This window comes from Camellia sinensis, chromosome 13 (genome assembly GCF_055761805.1).
Source record: "Camellia sinensis isolate YWXY chromosome 13, ASM5576180v1, whole genome shotgun sequence".
Lineage (NCBI taxonomy): Eukaryota > Viridiplantae > Streptophyta > Magnoliopsida > Ericales > Theaceae > Camellia > Camellia sinensis.
Window position 1 is genome coordinate 116971776 of NC_138973.1, and position 8199 is coordinate 116979974.

The window sequence follows — 8199 nt, forward strand, 5'->3', positions numbered from 1 at the left end:
TTCTAACTCATCCATGGCAGACCCTGTGATTGATCCTCTAACTAATGAAGTTGATACCGTCGCAGAAGGAGATTCCACCTACCTGGACGGAACTACTGCTTGACGAGCCTTGGATTTCAATCCACTAATCCATCTATACAACAAACATCAGGTGAAAATACCATGCAAACTTTGATAGACCAGATTAAACGCAATGAATAGCGTTTTGAAGTCATGATAGCAGAAAATGAGCGACTGCGTCAAGGGTTAGCAAAATCTCATAAGGCTTCACACCATGAACCTGGCCGATCTTCGGTTAGAAGAACCATCCAGCAACATTTTCAAATACATGAGAAGGGTAGTAGCTCTACGGGATCATCACAGAGCAAACCTAGGAAGTGTAACCGAGTTAGTGACTCGAGTTCATCCAAAGAACACAACTCTTTGTGGGCACAACAACGAGCGCGAAAACAAAAGGACGATGATTCCGGCTCAAATGATATGAAAAATCCATTCATTCGGAGGATAGCCAAGGTTGTCTTGCCCAAGAAGTTCAAAGCACCATCATTTACTCTGTATGATGACAAGTCGAATTCCACTAATCACGTACATCAGTATAAGCAAGCTATGATGTTACATGCCGACGATGAAACACTCATGTGCAACATCTTCCCTAGCAATTGAGGCCCCTTGGTTGTCAGTTAGTATTATAAGCTTGAACCGACTTCAATTAAGAGCTTCTATCAATTCTAGAAATCCTTCCAAGCCAAGTTCATCGCTAATGAGACGCAACCCAAGCAGACAGATTTCTTATAGGTAATGAAGATTGGCACTAATGAGACCTTAAGGGCATTCTCAGCATGGTACTAAGAGTCTTTCAATCCTGTTGACGATGATTGCAACGACTTCGTGACCATTAATGCCTTTAAAATGGGACTCCACCCAGACAGCCCCCTTTAGAGTTCTTTGACCCAAAAGCCGCCAAAGTCAATTTGGGCTTTGATGAAGAAGGTAGAGGAATATTGTAAGGTGGAAAATGATGCCCTCCAAACAAACGCAAGCTTACAGTCACAGAATCGGTAGCACCAGTTGTGGCTTAGCCACTAGCAATAGTGCCACCGACTAGAGAGGCTACACCTCCAAGGCGAAGTCCAGAGCTGAGAGGAAGGTCAAGAAGGGATAATTGCCAAAGATCACGCCAATGTAATGAGCAGTATCAAGTTGATACTAGGTGTCCACGGCGGTTTAACAAAAAAGAAACTGAATTTACCGAGCCGATTGGCCAAATCCTCCCAAAGATCAAACACCGCACTATTTGAAGTGGACCCCAAAATGTCTGGGCAGCCACTGATATGCGACGAAGAGATCAAAGGTGTGACTATCATCAAGATCATGGCCACTTGACAAACAAGTGCCACGCCTTGAAGGACCATCTTGAGGATTGTTAAAGGATGGTCATTTGTTCAATTATCTCCCAAAAAGGACTGTGCCAACTAATGCTTTGGCCATTCAGTCAAATTCTCCACCGCTCAACGTGATCTAAATGATTTACAACATACCACCTTTGAACAATGTCAACTCAGTTTAAGTACGTCTAGTCGAGGGGTCTACACTGCTCCTATGCAGAGTTTGAACCCACATCAAAAAAGCTACGTGGGGCGTCGACCAATGAAATTAGCTTTTCTGATAGTGATCTCGTAGGGCTTACTTTTCTACATAGTGATGCCCTGGTCGTTGATTTGAGGGTAAACAGCTATGTCGTTGAACAAATCCTTATTGACCAAGGAAGCACCTCTGAAATCATGTATTACAAAACCTTCTGCAAGCACAGTTTAAAGGATGAGGATCTCAGACCAGTGGATTACCCACTTTTCGACTTCAATGCCAATCTTGAGTATCCTCTTGGAAAGATTGTGTTGCCCATCTGTGCCGGTACTAAGACACTAGATGTGGAATTCTTAGTTGTCAAGCTCCCATCTTCCAACAATATAATTATGGGCTAGACATGGCTCCATGCGATAAAGGCAGTGTCGAGCACATACCATCAACTTCTGCGATTCCCTACCGAGTTCGGTATTGAGTAAATTCGAGGAACTCAAAAGTTGGCGAAGGAAACGGATTACCTCATCTTCAGCTTCAATGCCAATCCTGAGTATCCTCTTAGAAAGATTGTGTTGCCCATCCTTGCTGGTACTAAGACACTAGATGTAGAATTCCTAGTTGGCAAGCTCTCATCTTCCAACAACATAATTATGAACCGGACATAGCTCCACACGATGAAGGCAATGCTGAGCACATACCATTAGCTTCTGCAATTCTCTACCGAGTTCGGTACTAAGTAAATTCGAGGATCTCAAAAGTCGTCAAAGGAATATTACCTTATGGTTCTTACTACAAAGCAAAAGAGTAGAAAGTTAACTATATTGAGGTCCTGGATCAAGAAATTCTTGAATATATTGGCAAAGGTCCAGCAGATAAGGTAACGGAGGACTCAAATCGCATCGCGATTTCTAAAGATGTAGAGAAATTCTTTCTTATTGGGGCAGTCCTTCATACTGCCGAACGACAAGAGTTGGTCACTTTTTTACTCAGTAGCATAGAAATTTTTGCGTGGACCTCGTATGAAAAGCCTGGAGTTGACCTAGTGGTGGCAATACATTGTTTGGATCCGAAGGTCTAACCTATTGTCCAGAGAAGTCGCTGATTGTCAGCCAAACACGTCGTAACGGTTGTTGAGGAAGTTTTTAAATTACTGGACACTAGAACAATACGAGAGGTGACTTATCCCACCTGGTTATCCAACACTATGGTGATGAAGAAGAAAACGGGGACATGGAGGGTTTGCGTTGACTTCATAGATTTAAATAAGGCTTGTCTAAAAGACTATTTTCCACTCTCTAGAATTGACCAACTTGTGGACGCAATTGCCTTTCATCAAAGAAAGAGTTTCTTAGACACTTATGGGGTTATCATTAGATTGCCATGGATCCCGTCGACCAGGGACAAATGGCGTTTCTCATTCCAAGGGGAACTTATTGCTACAAGATTATGCCTTTCGGACTAAAAAATGCCAAGGCAACTTACCAGAGGCTGGTCACCACCATGTTTAAAGATCAAGTCATCAAAACAATAGAAGTATACATTGAGGATATGGTGGTCAAGTCCAAGGAGAAGAGTGCTCATTTAGCTGATCTTGTGACCACTTTTGATACACTCCAAAAGTACAAGATGAAGCTTAACGCCTTAAAATGTGCATTCGGCATTGGCTTGGGCAAATTTCTCAACTACATTGTGAATCATGGATAGAAGCCAATCCAAAGAAAATTAAGGCCAGAAGAGAACTCGGCTCTCCCAAAAGTGTGAAAGATGTGCAAAAATTGATGGGAATGGTAGCTGCACTTAATTGATTCATCAGCTGATCTTCTAATCGATATAGGCTATTTTTTAAACTCTTCGACATGGAAAGTTCTTCAAGTAGACTCCAAATACCAAGAACCTTTGGAAGGACTGAAAACCTAGCTCAACTCTGCTCCATTATTGTCAACTTTGGAGCCAGGTGATGAGCTTGTTTTATATTTGGAAGTGTTTGATCACGCAATAAGCGTTGTCCTTTTCTAGGAGAAGCTCGACGAGTAGAGACTTATTTTCTGTGTTAGTAAAACAATGGTTAATGCGGACACTCGGTATTTCTCCCTTGAAAAGTTGATCTTAGCCCTTGTGTGGCTGCAAGGAAATTGATGCACTATTTTCAGGCCTATACCATTAAGGTGTTGATAGATTACCCCTTTTGCTCTGTTCTTCGCCGAGCTGAATCTTCTAAACGAGTGTCCAAGTGGGCATTAGAACTTGGGCAGTATGACCTTAAGTTTTTACCTAGGCCATCTATTAATTGCTAATTTTATTGCTAAATTCATAAGACCAAAGGCACTTGATGTTGAGTTGAGTACGCCGAGCCACCTAGGCACTTACCCACAAGAATGACGAATGTACATATGAGACATATGGAAATTGTATTGTGATGGCTCGTTAAAACAACGGAGTAGTGGAGTAAAAGTAGTTATTATGACCCTGGAAGGAGCAGTGATTGAGCAATTGGTTAAGCTGGGCTTTGATGCCTCAAACAATGAAGCCAAGTAAGAAGCTCTCTTAGTCGACCTAAGGAATTCACTCCAGATGGGGACCAAGCATCTTCAAGTATACGGTGACTCCAAGTTGATTATTAATTAGTTAAAAAGACTGCATGGCAGCTTATATGAGAACGACTAGTGCTTTGTTGGGGAAGTTTGATAGCTACGAACTGAATCAAATAACCCGAGCTCAGAACACTCATACTGATGCCTTGGCATGTTTAACCTTGGCTATGAATTTAGAGGTCAAGCATTCCATTGAAATATCGGGCCCTAGTTTTGATTTATTGTAAGGGCCAACAGTACTTGTCATCCAGAAGGGTTTGACCAGAACAGATCCCATCGCTGCATTCTTGACTTCTGAGAAGTTGCCGGAGGATAAGAAAGAGGCTCACAAACGACGTAACAAGGTCCTAAGATATTATCTAGACTTTGACGGGAAATTGTATAAAAAATCTCTTTCAGGGCCCTAACTTGAATGTGTTAATTCGGGTAGGGTAGAAAACTTCCTGGCCAAAATTCATGAAGACAGCTGTGGTGCCCATTCGGGAGGCCAATCATTGCGTTATTGGGCAGTAACATAAGGGTATTGGTGGCCAACCATGCGAACTGATACTGAAGAATACGTTAAAAAGTGTGAACAATGTCAAAGGTTTTCTTCTCTCAAGCACTTGCTTGCCAAAGAGATTATTTCTTTGACTAGTCCTTGATCGTTTGCTCAATGGGGATTAGACATCATGGGACCACTGCCGAGAGCACCAGAAAATAAATGGTTTTGATTGTTGTAACCGATTATTTTACCAAGTAGGTGAAGGTAGAGCCGTTGGCTAATATAAGGGATACTGACTTCAGGAGCTTTGTATGGAAGAATATCACAACCCGATTCAGCATCCCCAGGCCACTTGTATTTGACAATGAGACTTAGTTTGATTACGGGGTCTATTGTGACTTGTGTGATATATATGGGATTTGGCCTTACTTTTCCTTACCAGTCTATCTGCAAAGCAATAACCAAGCTGAGGTTTCTAACAAAGTCGTCTTACTTGATTCTCCATTTATTTCAATTCATGTACTGTGACGACCCCACCGAGTATAATAATTAGCATCTAATTAATAAAGGAAGTTTGAATTTTAATTATCCATTATTCTAATTTAATTTGGGATTTATGAAAATTTTGGAGACTGATTTGTATATGATTCTATTGAGAATTTATATTGGAATTAGAATGGGAAGCTTAAATGGCTAAAGAGAGTATAATTGGTGAATTGAATTATTTTAATTTTGAGTATCAGACCATATGGGAGTTTAATTAAATATTTAATTCAGTTTTGTAAAATTAAGATTTAATCAATTGGGTTCGAATTGGAGTTAATTAAGTTATGAGAATTGAGAATTACGATTGTTGTGAATTAAATTTAATTATGAGGTATTCAATTGAGTATGTAATTAATTGATGGAGATTTTGAGTTTGATTTAAAATTGAAGGCCTTGTTGATGTGAGAAATAAAAATTGATGATGAAAATAAGTTTTAATTGATATTTGGAGCCTTTTGGGAGTTTGATTAAAAACTGATTTAGAATGATAAATTTAAATATAATTAATCGGGGTTTAATGGAAATCAAATTAAACTAATTGAATTATGTGCTATTCAAGTGTTAATTATAATTAGTTAAGACAAAGTGAGTTTAACTAAGTTAATACATAATTAGCTATTATGCTAATTCTATATATTTATTAAATAAAATAAACGTGTAGATAAATCTACAAGTTGTGTGTGTGTGTGTGTGTGTGTGTGTGTGAGAGAGAGAGAGAGAGAGAGAGAGAGAGAGATATGTGTTGGAGCATTGGGTTCAAGACTCAAGAGGGAAAAGAGAAGATACTCTGTGAGAGAGAGAGAGAGAGAGAGAGAGAGAGAGAGAGTTGAAGTAAAAAAACAAAGGAAATGTGAGAGTGCTGGAAATCTGGGAATGCAAAAGGATGAAGACTTGAATCAAATCCAAGAGAAAAAAGAAAAAAGGAAAAGTGTAAAGAAAAGACTCAAAGTTTAACAACAAATTCAACAAATCAAGACTATAGGTAAGGATTTCAAGCTTGATTCTGATAGATTAATTATCTAACTACTAAAATCAAGAAATAATTAGGTTCAATTTCATATAAATAAGAAGAAATTAAGAAAATAATGAAGAAATTACATTAAGTTGAAGAATCAAAGAAATAACTTAGGAATTTCATTATTTTAGTTTAATTTCTCCGATCTTCCATGGAATTTGAATTCCATCTTAACATGCATTATGGAATTTCAAGGTTTTGAGATTTTAATTCATATTTTATGAGTTTGAATTTGGGTTTGATATGAGAAAAATTAATAAAAATCTAAATTAGAGCAATTCAAGAATTTAATTATGGTTTGAGCTTGATAATGTAGAATTGGTTGGATTTTGATAAATGTTTCGTACATGCAAATGGTTTTCTAAGAAGTTTATAACTTTAATTTCATGTTCTGAAGGAAAACAGAAAAGAGTTTGAAGTCTATTTTATGTAATTAAAAAGAAATTGACAAGAAAATGAATAATTAGAGCTAAGTTCAAGTTTATGAAAGTTAATTTAGAAATTAATTTTTTGGGTTTGATTTTGAAAGTTATAATTAAAATTAAGCTTCATGAATTGCATGTAGTTTCATTGTACATTTGATATTGAAAAAGAATTCTAGAAACCATAAGTTCATGGGTTTTGATTTTGAAATTAAGTGAGGTATTGATTTAAAAAAATTGATTAATAATTATGTTTCAAGGTTTTGAGCAAATGATTTATAAATAAATAAGTGTTTATGTTTTCTAAAGTATTTTTCAAGATTTTGATCTAGATATGTATAGGTTTAAAGACTAAAAACGCATTTGAAAGCCATTTTTGAGAAATTCAGAACTCTGAAATTTTACAAACAGCTTGAGCGGTATAATTACTGCTCGAGTGCACATTGAAGGCTTCTAGTATTTTTGCAGTTTTTACATACCGCTCGAGCGACAAGAAATTTGCTCGAGCAAACAGCTCTTTTTCAACATATTTTTGAAAATTTACATTTAGTTCATATTTTCAATCTCATCTCTTTCCAAGCATTATGAGACAAGAATTATGACGCAATGAAGATTAATAAGCTAACAATCAACATAAGTTAGTTGGTGAAGGAATAAGTCATTCATTTAGTAGTAATTGATTAAGAAGCCAAGTAAAAAATTGATCTATTTGGAAAAGAAGGACTTGGTAATGAAAGAATATGTGAAATGAGAATCCAATTCGTTTGAATAAAGAAAGAATAAGCGTAGTAGAACTTCAGATTACTTAGACAGAAAAAGACAAGAAAAGTCAAGTTTGATCAAGGAAGTGATATTGTGTTTCAATGTGTATATGTTATGCGATTGTGTAGGTCACGCGCTAACGTCTGCCTGATCTATCTTATCTGTCTAATTTGTCAGATCTGCTTCTGGAGCTATCTGTGAGTAATAACTCTGTAAAGCTATGTTTTACTTTAATTATTTTCTGATGATATGAAATGATTTTTTTTTTTGAAATGCTATTTTTTGTATGGACGAATGATTGTCTAGATTTCTGAAATGTATTGGTGGCATTCTTAGCATCATGTGATATCTGTTATCTGCTTTGTATATACATTGCATGTAATCATAAGTCAATAGAACGTCTCATGTAAATATAAGTCAATTGTACATCCCATATATTTATGGGTCAACTGTTCTGTTAGCGCTAATGGATGTACCGCTTATTACTATTTACAAATCTAAATATGAATATGATTGTTAATTTGTTTCTAATCTGAACTTTGATTTCTGAATCTGTTTTGGACATCATTCATTAAAATCTTTACTCTGTTATTATTCACTGCGCTACAGCTCACTGTATTATTTATGTATGTAGGTAATCAAGCGCGTAACCAAGCCTAGAGCTTCTGCCTGAACATTGTCTTGTTAGCCAACCTATGTGCCTCCCGTGGAGGTTCCAGATATGTCAAGTGGTTAAAACTATGTAAATAAAGTTTAAGTTGTTGTTCATTTTGTATTTAGGGTTAGGTCCCTTTTTGT